The 13,537-nt window shown below is 40.5% G+C and overlaps 1 protein-coding gene, 9 non-coding genes and 2 pseudogenes across 10 annotated transcripts in view; 4 read left to right on the top strand and 8 right to left on the bottom strand.

The window, feature by feature from the left end:
• The window catches only part of LOC130657762 (histone H2A-beta, sperm), a 198,997-nt gene that overhangs the window by 42,058 nt on the left and 143,402 nt on the right, over positions 1-13,537 (top strand). The gene's annotated exons all lie outside the window — the stretch shown is intronic.
• Positions 824-942, top strand: LOC130659464 (5S ribosomal RNA). The gene has a single exon (XR_008986669.1). It is a non-coding gene; the product is annotated as a 5S ribosomal RNA (ribosomal RNA).
• Positions 1,293-1,457, bottom strand: LOC130659600 (U1 spliceosomal RNA). The gene has a single exon (XR_008986805.1). It is a non-coding gene; the product is annotated as a U1 spliceosomal RNA (small nuclear RNA).
• LOC130661526 (U2 spliceosomal RNA) lies at positions 1,643-1,801 on the bottom strand (annotated as a pseudogene).
• On the bottom strand, positions 2,124-2,196 carry Trnar-acg (transfer RNA arginine (anticodon ACG)). Its single transcript has one exon. It is a non-coding gene; the product is annotated as a tRNA-Arg (tRNA).
• On the top strand, positions 6,667-6,785 carry LOC130659476 (5S ribosomal RNA). Its single transcript, XR_008986681.1, has one exon. It is a non-coding gene; the product is annotated as a 5S ribosomal RNA (ribosomal RNA).
• On the bottom strand, positions 7,136-7,300 carry LOC130659602 (U1 spliceosomal RNA). The gene has a single exon (XR_008986806.1). It is a non-coding gene; the product is annotated as a U1 spliceosomal RNA (small nuclear RNA).
• LOC130660658 (U2 spliceosomal RNA) lies at positions 7,486-7,677 on the bottom strand. The gene has a single exon (XR_008987856.1). It is a non-coding gene; the product is annotated as a U2 spliceosomal RNA (small nuclear RNA).
• Trnar-acg (transfer RNA arginine (anticodon ACG)) lies at positions 8,000-8,072 on the bottom strand. Its single transcript has one exon. It is a non-coding gene; the product is annotated as a tRNA-Arg (tRNA).
• On the top strand, positions 12,545-12,663 carry LOC130659488 (5S ribosomal RNA). The gene has a single exon (XR_008986693.1). It is a non-coding gene; the product is annotated as a 5S ribosomal RNA (ribosomal RNA).
• Positions 13,014-13,178, bottom strand: LOC130659603 (U1 spliceosomal RNA). The gene has a single exon (XR_008986807.1). It is a non-coding gene; the product is annotated as a U1 spliceosomal RNA (small nuclear RNA).
• Positions 13,364-13,537, bottom strand: LOC130661530 (U2 spliceosomal RNA; annotated as a pseudogene).

Below are 13,537 nucleotides of genomic sequence, written 5' to 3' on the forward strand. Positions count from 1 at the left end.
AAACTGCAAGTCAAAACTTTTTGTTTATAAGTAAAAAAATCGGATCGAATTCGATCCGAAAACGCCGATACGCAATTTAATTGGTTAAAAAAAAAATCTTTTGTTTAATACTTAATTATGATTGGTTAAAAAAACATGATTTCGATCCTATTTTTATGATGAAAAAACGAGTAAAGTTTATTTCGTTAACACTTACGTTAAATATTCGTACGTTTTTGTATTAACTTACAAATCAAATCGCAGTTATGTCTGGACGTGGAAAAGGTGGAAAAGCTAAGGCTAAAGCCAAGACAAGATCCTCAAGAGCTGGACTTCAATTTCCAGTCGGTAGAGTGCATAGATTCCTTCGTAGAGGGCACTATGCTAACCGAATTGGATCTGGAGCACCAGTTTACTTAGCAGCCGTCTTGGAATATTTATCTGCTGAGATATTGGAGTTGGCTGGTAACGCAGCAAGAGACAACAAAAAAGCTAGGATTATTCCAAGACATTTACAATTGGCTGTTCGTAATGATGAAGAATTAAACAAACTTTTGAGCGGTGTAACCATTGCAGCTGGTGGTGTTTTGCCAAACATTCAAGCTGTCTTACTCCCAAAGAAGAACGACAAAGGACAGAAGAAGTAAACCGCTACACTCAGAAAACAACGGCTATTTTTATAGCCACACATCTTTAAAAAAACATTGTTTTTTTCACAAAACTATAACCTTAAAGTCTAATAGATAATCCATGCATACGCCTTGTCCTAAGTAACTCAAAGAAATTAAATAAAAAAATTTGATCACAACGTCAAAATAAATTGCACGTATTTGCCCCTACTAATGTCTACGGCCATACCACGATGAACACACCCGTTCTCGTCTGATCACGGAAGTTAAGCATCGTCGGGCCGGGATAGTACTTGGATGGGGGACCGCCTGGGAACTCCCGGTGTCGTAGGCTTTTCATTTTCATTTGTTGCCTTTTCATTTCAATGGTGCTGTGATATATTTCTTGTTATAACAATTAAGGAACGTGGCGGTTGTTGAAAGTGTTTCCTATGACATTTTCCTACGACATTTTCAGGTGATAGTACGAGAAAAAAGAGCTTTCAAATGCATACAAACTCGATCTATTGCCGATCATCCAATAACCCTGACGGAATGGCAAATAAAATAAAATTCCGCCGCCTTCCGAGGACTTATATCGCAATCACGTTTCGTAACAGCCAAGCGAGGTTTTACCTTAGCGTTTAAGTCACCACCGACATTTGGCCGCGCAACTTTTCTAAGCTCATTCATTTTGACTTAAGGAGGGGGCGAGCGCGGACGCAGGCCCCCACTACCAGAAATTGTACGGTCGAGTTACTGACGTTTGCAGTAATCGCAGAGGTCAGCCCAAGCGTAGTGCAATGCAAGAGCCTCACTCTGGAAGAAAACCCTCATTGATCAGTCTTTACTTCCCCGTCAGGTAAGTATGAGTTGGAACTGCACCGTAGCATGAGGGTACCCTTCAAAGTTTGTTAATGCTTGTGGCTTGAGTGTGTTATAAACTGCCGTGTCGCGGGGCATAGGCTGTATTCTCCCCCAGTGTACGCGTTTTGTTCCCGCCGTAGACTATGCAGAGTGCCGTCGGAAAGAGGACTGCTATTATTCTTTTATTGCTTATGTGGGCCGCCATCGGTAATAGTGCAACACCAAGGCAACCCGTGGTCACGGCGTGAATGAATAATATACTGACCATTCAGAGAATGGCCTACCAGATATTAAACTGATAAGAACAGATACTACACTTGATCTTAGCCATTAGGCCGAGAAGCGATAAAGAACAAGCGTTGCCATGATAGGCATCGTCCACACACCGTAACTGCTTGTGGAGCATGTCACGTTACTGTAAAGCTTACAACTGTCACCGCGTACGGATGGACGGCGACATAGTAAAAATCACGGCTGTTGATTTAGCCGTAGGATGGAGAGCGACTGTAGCGAGTGGATGGTAACTTACATGAATGCTAACAAAGGCGACGATACTAAGTGCGTGATATTACTTTCCAATATGACTGCGTACATTCCGTTTATCAACGCATTACGCCAGAACGTGCGCGCGCGTTACACAGTAGACCATGCAGCCGAAATGCGACAGTGCGACCCTGCCAGGAGTCGAACCTGGAATCCCCTGATTCGTAGTCAGATGCCTTATCCATTGGGCCACAGGGCCATGCTTATGACTTCGCCCCATCGTTATTTTGGCTTGCGCATTCGTTTTACTTACGACAGAATTCTTCGTGTTTGTAGCCATGAAAGAAAGGGACTTCTGTGAGTGAATTTTTTTACTGTGGTCTAATAAAAAAGTCGAAACGCAGTGCCCAATATATGAATTGCTCCTAATAGCCGGAAACAGGCCGTGTCGATGATGTAGGCCGACATACGCAACGCAAACCAAAGAACGCTTTATGAAAATCCTAACACGGGCGCGGAAGAAGCCCAAATTAACAGAGTAGATGTAATGCTGAAGACCTCAAACTCCAGCAGCTTCTCTTTCAGACTATTGCGTCGTGCTACAAATAAAAATTAACATGCTTTCGCATAGTCGCGGCACCCAAAACGGACATTATACGATGTACAGAAACACACATTTCTGTTTTCGCGCCAAATCAATTCCCGGGAGTGGTACTTTTACGTCCGCATACTTCGCACCGTCTTAAATTATATCTCATTTACACGGTAATGTTTAGTATACTTCTACTGTGATAACAAGCATCGTTTATCGTTGGATTGTTGTAAGAAAACATTAAAAATGAGTGAAGCAGCTTCTCCAAAGAAAATCGCACCCAAGAAGAAACCTGCTGCAAAGAAGACAGCTGATCACCCTAAATATGTGGACATGATCAAGGCTGCTATCGCTACCCTAAAGGAACGCGGTGGTTCATCTCGCCAAGCTATTACAAAATATATTCATGCAAATTACAAAGTTGCTGAAAACTCAGATCATCATCTGAAAATGGCTCTTAAACGAGGAGTAACATCAGGCGATTTGATTCAAACTAAAGGCACTGGTGCTTCTGGATCATTCAAGCTAGGTCAGGTAAAAAAAGAAAAACCTAAGAAAAAGGCCGCAGCAAAAAAGCCAACGGCAAAGAAGCCTACTGCAAAGAAAAGTACACCAAAAAAGAAGCCAGCAAAGAAGAGCACGCCAAAGAAAGCAGCAAAGAAGCCTGCCACAAAGAAAGCCTCGGCTAAGAAACCAGCAGCTAAGAAACCCACAAAGAAGCCTGTTGCTAAAAAACCTGCAGCAAAGAAGGTCAAAAAGACTCCCAAAAAGGCAGCAAAGAAGACCGCAAAAAAATAATTTGTGTGTATCTGGCTATTACATTAACAAACGGCTATTTTTATAGCCACACATTTACAAAAAAACATTATCTTGGTACAAAGTTAAACTTGTTTAAGTCACTTAAACAGTTAAAAAAGAGTAATTTTAAGATTAGATTCCCTAAGTTTAAGTATTTTCGTTTTTAAATTTCTTATTTTCTTGCTTTTACTTTTCTTGCCCTTCATATTTTTAACATTGTCAAACTTTATGTAGCATAAAATTTTTATGTAGCATAAAATTTAAACAGAAAGCAGAACAAAGTTTGATATAAAAAGCTAGCCGTAATATTTTTTATGGATGTGTGGCTATAAAAATAGCCGTTTTTTGTTTGGTAAGATGCTTAGGCACGTTCCCCACGAATTCTTCTTGCCAACTGGATGTCTTTAGGCATGATTGTAACTCGTTTTGCGTGAATGGCACACAAGTTAGTATCCTCGAACAAGCCAACAAGGTACGCTTCAGAAGCCTCTTGCAGAGCCATAACGGCTGTGCTCTGGAATCGCAGATCTGTTTTGAAGTCCTGAGCAATTTCTCGCACAAGACGCTGGAAAGGCAACTTGCGGATCAAGAGCTCGGTTGACTTCTGGTATCTTCTGATTTCTCTGAGAGCAACTGTACCAGGTCTGTAACGATGTGGTTTTTTCACTCCTCCAGTAGCTGGTGCGCTTTTCCTCGCAGCTTTAGTGGCGAGTTGTTTTCGTGGAGCCTTTCCTCCAGTAGATTTACGTGCAGTTTGCTTTGTACGAGCCATATTTTAAGAAGTCGATGTAGTACGGATACACAAGACGGTCTAAAATGCACTATCGCGCCAAAGTTTTATTTCTCATATTGATTGACAGCTAAGGTTCAAAACAAACCATTTGATTGGTGCTAAGAAAGTAATTTCTGATTGGCTGCATAATGACATTACGCTCATTACTTTAACATTTTTATAAAATCTGTGTTTTTTGGCTACGGGAAAACGGCTGTATCTTCTGATACACAAAAGCTTTTGACTTTTTTTTTTTTTAGTAAGTAGCAGAAGGTTTGGCGAATTCCAACGATGCCAAATTTATTGCCTTACTGAAACATTAAGACCACGAATTTTTAAAAAAACTACAGTTTTACTTAAAAAAATGTACAAAATGTTCGGAACATTTTGTAATGACGCAACTCTATTGGTTAATTAGGGTGTTTCCACGAGCAGTAGGTAATTTTATGGCCTCTTTTTAAAGCTGTCTGAATTCTGTTAACTCAAACGTTGTTTTTGTACTCGTTCTGTACGCAACTATATCAATATGTCTGGACGCGGAAAAGGAGGTAAAGGATTGGGAAAAGGAGGTGCTAAACGTCACCGAAAAATTCTTCGTGATAACATTCAGGGAATCACAAAACCTGCTATTCGACGTCTTGCTCGACGAGGTGGTGTCAAACGTATCTCTGGCCTTATCTATGAGGAAACCAGAGGTGTACTGAAGGTTTTCTTAGAGAATGTTATTCGTGATGCTGTAACCTACACAGAGCACGCTAAACGCAAGACCGTTACCGCTATGGATGTTGTTTATGCCTTAAAACGTCAAGGAAGAACTCTTTACGGATTCGGAGGTTAAGCGTTGTCATTGCTCAACAAAAACGGCTATTTTTATAGCCACAAATCTTTTAAAACATTACTTTGTGCACGCTTCCAAATTACACAATGTGTAAAGTCTTGTCACAGTTACATTTATTGCTATACGATACTATGTCATATATGACACAAAAAAAATTTAGAAATACTTTGTAGGGTTAATTTGCCTGGGAGTGTTTCCGTGAAAAGCTGGGTTAAGTTAAATGTAAGCAATAACATGGATCAATGTACTTGTCTTTTCTGCAAGTACAGCTAATAATACGTATGAAAAGTGAAGCTAATCCACACACACACATGGGGAAGTATTTTAAATGTAGGCTAGTGTTCTTAAGCACATTATTTAGAAGTTTTATTAACTTCGGTTAACTTGTAGTGACGCCAAGTAAATGTTTTTTTAAAGATGTGTGGTCTTAAAAAAGACCGTTTGTGTTTGGTAGACGTTGGTTTACTTGCTGCTTGTGTATTTTGTGACGGCTTTTGTTCCTTCACTGACTGCGTGTTTTGCAAGTTCTCCAGGCAAGAGAAGACGTACTGCGGTTTGAATTTCACGAGAAGAGATGGTCGACTTTTTGTTTTGAAGAGCCAAACGCGAAGCTTCGGAAGCAATGCGCTCAAAGATGTCGTTGACAAATGAGTTCATGATGCTCATAGCTTTGCTTGAAACTCCGACATCTGGGTGAACTTGTTTCAAAACATTGTAGATGTAAATAGCATAACTTTCCTTTCTCTTTCTCTTGCGTTTCTTTTCACCAGTTCCACCAATCTTTCCTCCTTTTTTGCCGGCTCTTTTTTCACCTTTCTTGGCTACTTTAGGTGCCTGTTTTCCTCCTTTAGCTGCTGCGTCAGACATGGTTAAAAATTTTTGCTACTTAACTTGTAAATAAGCATTAAACTGCAAGTCAAAACTTTTTGTTTATAAGTAAAAAAATCGGATCGAATTCGATCCGAAAACGCCGATACGCAATTTAATTGGTTAAAAAAAAAATCTTTTGTTTAATACTTAATTATGATTGGTTAAAAAAACATGATTTCGATCCTATTTTTATGATGAAAAAACGAGTAAAGTTTATTTCGTTAACACTTACGTTAAATATTCGTACGTTTTTGTATTAACTTACAAATCAAATCGCAGTTATGTCTGGACGTGGAAAAGGTGGAAAAGCTAAGGCTAAAGCCAAGACAAGATCCTCAAGAGCTGGACTTCAATTTCCAGTCGGTAGAGTGCATAGATTCCTTCGTAGAGGGCACTATGCTAACCGAATTGGATCTGGAGCACCAGTTTACTTAGCAGCCGTCTTGGAATATTTATCTGCTGAGATATTGGAGTTGGCTGGTAACGCAGCAAGAGACAACAAAAAAGCTAGGATTATTCCAAGACATTTACAATTGGCTGTTCGTAATGATGAAGAATTAAACAAACTTTTGAGCGGTGTAACCATTGCAGCTGGTGGTGTTTTGCCAAACATTCAAGCTGTCTTACTCCCAAAGAAGAACGACAAAGGACAGAAGAAGTAAACCGCTACACTCAGAAAACAACGGCTATTTTTATAGCCACACATCTTTAAAAAAACATTGTTTTTTTCACAAAACTATAACCTTAAAGTCTAATAGATAATCCATGCATACGCCTTGTCCTAAGTAACTCAAAGAAATTAAATAAAAAAATTTGATCACAACGTCAAAATAAATTGCACGTATTTGCCCCTACTAATGTCTACGGCCATACCACGATGAACACACCCGTTCTCGTCTGATCACGGAAGTTAAGCATCGTCGGGCCGGGATAGTACTTGGATGGGGGACCGCCTGGGAACTCCCGGTGTCGTAGGCTTTTCATTTTCATTTGTTGCCTTTTCATTTCAATGGTGCTGTGATATATTTCTTGTTATAACAATTAAGGAACGTGGCGGTTGTTGAAAGTGTTTCCTATGACATTTTCCTACGACATTTTCAGGTGATAGTACGAGAAAAAAGAGCTTTCAAATGCATACAAACTCGATCTATTGCCGATCATCCAATAACCCTGACGGAATGGCAAATAAAATAAAATTCCGCCGCCTTCCGAGGACTTATATCGCAATCACGTTTCGTAACAGCCAAGCGAGGTTTTACCTTAGCGTTTAAGTCACCACCGACATTTGGCCGCGCAACTTTTCTAAGCTCATTCATTTTGACTTAAGGAGGGGGCGAGCGCGGACGCAGGCCCCCACTACCAGAAATTGTACGGTCGAGTTACTGACGTTTGCAGTAATCGCAGAGGTCAGCCCAAGCGTAGTGCAATGCAAGAGCCTCACTCTGGAAGAAAACCCTCATTGATCAGTCTTTACTTCCCCGTCAGGTAAGTATGAGTTGGAACTGCACCGTAGCATGAGGGTACCCTTCAAAGTTTGTTAATGCTTGTGGCTTGAGTGTGTTATAAACTGCCGTGTCGCGGGGCATAGGCTGTATTCTCCCCCAGTGTACGCGTTTTGTTCCCGCCGTAGACTATGCAGAGTGCCGTCGGAAAGAGGACTGCTATTATTCTTTTATTGCTTATGTGGGCCGCCATCGGTAATAGTGCAACACCAAGGCAACCCGTGGTCACGGCGTGAATGAATCCACCTCCATGACCCAAGGCCAAAAATCAGATTAATATACTGACCATTCAGAGAATGGCCTACCAGATATTAAACTGATAAGAACAGATACTACACTTGATCTTAGCCATTAGGCCGAGAAGCGATAAAGAACAAGCGTTGCCATGATAGGCATCGTCCACACACCGTAACTGCTTGTGGAGCATGTCACGTTACTGTAAAGCTTACAACTGTCACCGCGTACGGATGGACGGCGACATAGTAAAAATCACGGCTGTTGATTTAGCCGTAGGATGGAGAGCGACTGTAGCGAGTGGATGGTAACTTACATGAATGCTAACAAAGGCGACGATACTAAGTGCGTGATATTACTTTCCAATATGACTGCGTACATTCCGTTTATCAACGCATTACGCCAGAACGTGCGCGCGCGTTACACAGTAGACCATGCAGCCGAAATGCGACAGTGCGACCCTGCCAGGAGTCGAACCTGGAATCCCCTGATTCGTAGTCAGATGCCTTATCCATTGGGCCACAGGGCCATGCTTATGACTTCGCCCCATCGTTATTTTGGCTTGCGCATTCGTTTTACTTACGACAGAATTCTTCGTGTTTGTAGCCATGAAAGAAAGGGACTTCTGTGAGTGAATTTTTTTACTGTGGTCTAATAAAAAAGTCGAAACGCAGTGCCCAATATATGAATTGCTCCTAATAGCCGGAAACAGGCCGTGTCGATGATGTAGGCCGACATACGCAACGCAAACCAAAGAACGCTTTATGAAAATCCTAACACGGGCGCGGAAGAAGCCCAAATTAACAGAGTAGATGTAATGCTGAAGACCTCAAACTCCAGCAGCTTCTCTTTCAGACTATTGCGTCGTGCTACAAATAAAAATTAACATGCTTTCGCATAGTCGCGGCTCCCAAAACGGACATTATACGATGTACAGAAACACACATTTCTGTTTTCGCGCCAAATCAATTCCCGGGAGTGGTACTTTTACGTCCGCATACTTCGCACCGTCTTAAATTATATCTCATTTACACGGTAATGTTTAGTATACTTCTACTGTGATAACAAGCATCGTTTATCGTTGGATTGTTGTAAGAAAACATTAAAAATGAGTGAAGCAGCTTCTCCAAAGAAAATCGCACCCAAGAAGAAACCTGCTGCAAAGAAGACAGCTGATCACCCTAAATATGTGGACATGATCAAGGCTGCTATCGCTACCCTAAAGGAACGCGGTGGTTCATCTCGCCAAGCTATTACAAAATATATTCATGCAAATTACAAAGTTGCTGAAAACTCAGATCATCATCTGAAAATGGCTCTTAAACGAGGAGTAACATCAGGCGATTTGATTCAAACTAAAGGCACTGGTGCTTCTGGATCATTCAAGCTAGGTCAGGTAAAAAAAGAAAAACCTAAGAAAAAGGCCGCAGCAAAAAAGCCAACGGCAAAGAAGCCTACTGCAAAGAAAAGTACACCAAAAAAGAAGCCAGCAAAGAAGAGCACGCCAAAGAAAGCAGCAAAGAAGCCTGCCACAAAGAAAGCCTCGGCTAAGAAACCAGCAGCTAAGAAACCCACAAAGAAGCCTGTTGCTAAAAAACCTGCAGCAAAGAAGGTCAAAAAGACTCCCAAAAAGGCAGCAAAGAAGACCGCAAAAAAATAATTTGTGTGTATCTGGCTATTACATTAACAAACGGCTATTTTTATAGCCACACATTTACAAAAAAACATTATCTTGGTACAAAGTTAAACTTGTTTAAGTCACTTAAACAGTTAAAAAAGAGTAATTTTAAGATTAGATTCCCTAAGTTTAAGTATTTTCGTTTTTAAATTTCTTATTTTCTTGCTTTTACTTTTCTTGCCCTTCATATTTTTAACATTGTCAAACTTTATGTAGCATAAAATTTTTATGTAGCATAAAATTTAAACAGAAAGCAGAACAAAGTTTGATATAAAAAGCTAGCCGTAATATTTTTTATGGATGTGTGGCTATAAAAATAGCCGTTTTTTGTTTGGTAAGATGCTTAGGCACGTTCCCCACGAATTCTTCTTGCCAACTGGATGTCTTTAGGCATGATTGTAACTCGTTTTGCGTGAATGGCACACAAGTTAGTATCCTCGAACAAGCCAACAAGGTACGCTTCAGAAGCCTCTTGCAGAGCCATAACGGCTGTGCTCTGGAATCGCAGATCTGTTTTGAAGTCCTGAGCAATTTCTCGCACAAGACGCTGGAAAGGCAACTTGCGGATCAAGAGCTCGGTTGACTTCTGGTATCTTCTGATTTCTCTGAGAGCAACTGTACCAGGTCTGTAACGATGTGGTTTTTTCACTCCTCCAGTAGCTGGTGCGCTTTTCCTCGCAGCTTTAGTGGCGAGTTGTTTTCGTGGAGCCTTTCCTCCAGTAGATTTACGTGCAGTTTGCTTTGTACGAGCCATATTTTAAGAAGTCGATGTAGTACGGATACACAAGACGGTCTAAAATGCACTATCGCGCCAAAGTTTTATTTCTCATATTGATTGACAGCTAAGGTTCAAAACAAACCATTTGATTGGTGCTAAGAAAGTAATTTCTGATTGGCTGCATAATGACATTACGCTCATTACTTTAACATTTTTATAAAATCTGTGTTTTTTGGCTACGGGAAAACGGCTGTATCTTCTGATACACAAAAGCTTTTGACTTTTTTTTTTTTTAGTAAGTAGCAGAAGGTTTGGCGAATTCCAACGATGCCAAATTTATTGCCTTACTGAAACATTAAGACCACGAATTTTTAAAAAAACTACAGTTTTACTTAAAAAAATGTACAAAATGTTCGGAACATTTTGTAATGACGCAACTCTATTGGTTAATTAGGGTGTTTCCACGAGCAGTAGGTAATTTTATGGCCTCTTTTTAAAGCTGTCTGAATTCTGTTAACTCAAACGTTGTTTTTGTACTCGTTCTGTACGCAACTATATCAATATGTCTGGACGCGGAAAAGGAGGTAAAGGATTGGGAAAAGGAGGTGCTAAACGTCACCGAAAAATTCTTCGTGATAACATTCAGGGAATCACAAAACCTGCTATTCGACGTCTTGCTCGACGAGGTGGTGTCAAACGTATCTCTGGCCTTATCTATGAGGAAACCAGAGGTGTACTGAAGGTTTTCTTAGAGAATGTTATTCGTGATGCTGTAACCTACACAGAGCACGCTAAACGCAAGACCGTTACCGCTATGGATGTTGTTTATGCCTTAAAACGTCAAGGAAGAACTCTTTACGGATTCGGAGGTTAAGCGTTGTCATTGCTCAACAAAAACGGCTATTTTTATAGCCACAAATCTTTTAAAACATTACTTTGTGCACGCTTCCAAATTACACAATGTGTAAAGTCTTGTCACAGTTACATTTATTGCTATACGATACTATGTCATATATGACACAAAAAAAATTTAGAAATACTTTGTAGGGTTAATTTGCCTGGGAGTGTTTCCGTGAAAAGCTGGGTTAAGTTAAATGTAAGCAATAACATGGATCAATGTACTTGTCTTTTCTGCAAGTACAGCTAATAATACGTATGAAAAGTGAAGCTAATCCACACACACACATGGGGAAGTATTTTAAATGTAGGCTAGTGTTCTTAAGCACATTATTTAGAAGTTTTATTAACTTCGGTTAACTTGTAGTGACGCCAAGTAAATGTTTTTTTAAAGATGTGTGGTCTTAAAAAAGACCGTTTGTGTTTGGTAGACGTTGGTTTACTTGCTGCTTGTGTATTTTGTGACGGCTTTTGTTCCTTCACTGACTGCGTGTTTTGCAAGTTCTCCAGGCAAGAGAAGACGTACTGCGGTTTGAATTTCACGAGAAGAGATGGTCGACTTTTTGTTTTGAAGAGCCAAACGCGAAGCTTCGGAAGCAATGCGCTCAAAGATGTCGTTGACAAATGAGTTCATGATGCTCATAGCTTTGCTTGAAACTCCGACATCTGGGTGAACTTGTTTCAAAACATTGTAGATGTAAATAGCATAACTTTCCTTTCTCTTTCTCTTGCGTTTCTTTTCACCAGTTCCACCAATCTTTCCTCCTTTTTTGCCGGCTCTTTTTTCACCTTTCTTGGCTACTTTAGGTGCCTGTTTTTCCTCCTTTAGCTGCTGCGTCAGACATGGTTAAAAATTTTTGCTACTTAACTTGTAAATAAGCATTAAACTGCAAGTCAAAACTTTTTGTTTATAAGTAAAAAAATCGGATCGAATTCGATCCGAAAACGCCGATACGCAATTTAATTGGTTAAAAAAAAAATCTTTTGTTTAATACTTAATTATGATTGGTTAAAAAAACATGATTTCGATCCTATTTTTATGATGAAAAAACGAGTAAAGTTTATTTCGTTAACACTTACGTTAAATATTCGTACGTTTTTGTATTAACTTACAAATCAAATCGCAGTTATGTCTGGACGTGGAAAAGGTGGAAAAGCTAAGGCTAAAGCCAAGACAAGATCCTCAAGAGCTGGACTTCAATTTCCAGTCGGTAGAGTGCATAGATTCCTTCGTAGAGGGCACTATGCTAACCGAATTGGATCTGGAGCACCAGTTTACTTAGCAGCCGTCTTGGAATATTTATCTGCTGAGATATTGGAGTTGGCTGGTAACGCAGCAAGAGACAACAAAAAAGCTAGGATTATTCCAAGACATTTACAATTGGCTGTTCGTAATGATGAAGAATTAAACAAACTTTTGAGCGGTGTAACCATTGCAGCTGGTGGTGTTTTGCCAAACATTCAAGCTGTCTTACTCCCAAAGAAGAACGACAAAGGACAGAAGAAGTAAACCGCTACACTCAGAAAACAACGGCTATTTTTATAGCCACACATCTTTAAAAAAACATTGTTTTTTTCACAAAACTATAACCTTAAAGTCTAATAGATAATCCATGCATACGCCTTGTCCTAAGTAACTCAAAGAAATTAAATAAAAAAAATTTGATCACAACGTCAAAATAAATTGCACGTATTTGCCCCTACTAATGTCTACGGCCATACCACGATGAACACACCCGTTCTCGTCTGATCACGGAAGTTAAGCATCGTCGGGCCGGGATAGTACTTGGATGGGGGACCGCCTGGGAACTCCCGGTGTCGTAGGCTTTTCATTTTCATTTGTTGCCTTTTCATTTCAATGGTGCTGTGATATATTTCTTGTTATAACAATTAAGGAACGTGGCGGTTGTTGAAAGTGTTTCCTATGACATTTTCCTACGACATTTTCAGGTGATAGTACGAGAAAAAAGAGCTTTCAAATGCATACAAACTCGATCTATTGCCGATCATCCAATAACCCTGACGGAATGGCAAATAAAATAAAATTCCGCCGCCTTCCGAGGACTTATATCGCAATCACGTTTCGTAACAGCCAAGCGAGGTTTTACCTTAGCGTTTAAGTCACCACCGACATTTGGCCGCGCAACTTTTCTAAGCTCATTCATTTTGACTTAAGGAGGGGGCGAGCGCGGACGCAGGCCCCCACTACCAGAAATTGTACGGTCGAGTTACTGACGTTTGCAGTAATCGCAGAGGTCAGCCCAAGCGTAGTGCAATGCAAGAGCCTCACTCTGGAAGAAAACCCTCATTGATCAGTCTTTACTTCCCCGTCAGGTAAGTATGAGTTGGAACTGCACCGTAGCATGAGGGTACCCTTCAAAGTTTGTTAATGCTTGTGGCTTGAGTGTGTTATAAACTGCCGTGTCGCGGGGCATAGGCTGTATTCTCCCCCAGTGTACGCGTTTTGTTCCCGCCGTAGACTATGCAGAGTGCCGTCGGAAAGAGGACTGCTATTATTCTTTTATTGCTTATGTGGGCCGCCATCGGTAATAGTGCAACACCAAGGCAACCCGTGGTCACGGCGTGAATGAATCCACCTCCATGACCCAAGGCCAAAAATCAGATTAATATACTGACCATTCAGAGAATGGCCTACCAGATATTAAACTGATAAGAACAGATACTACACTTGATCTTAGCC

Source organism: Hydractinia symbiolongicarpus, chromosome 9 (genome assembly GCF_029227915.1).
Source record: "Hydractinia symbiolongicarpus strain clone_291-10 chromosome 9, HSymV2.1, whole genome shotgun sequence".
NCBI lineage: Eukaryota > Metazoa > Cnidaria > Hydrozoa > Anthoathecata > Hydractiniidae > Hydractinia > Hydractinia symbiolongicarpus.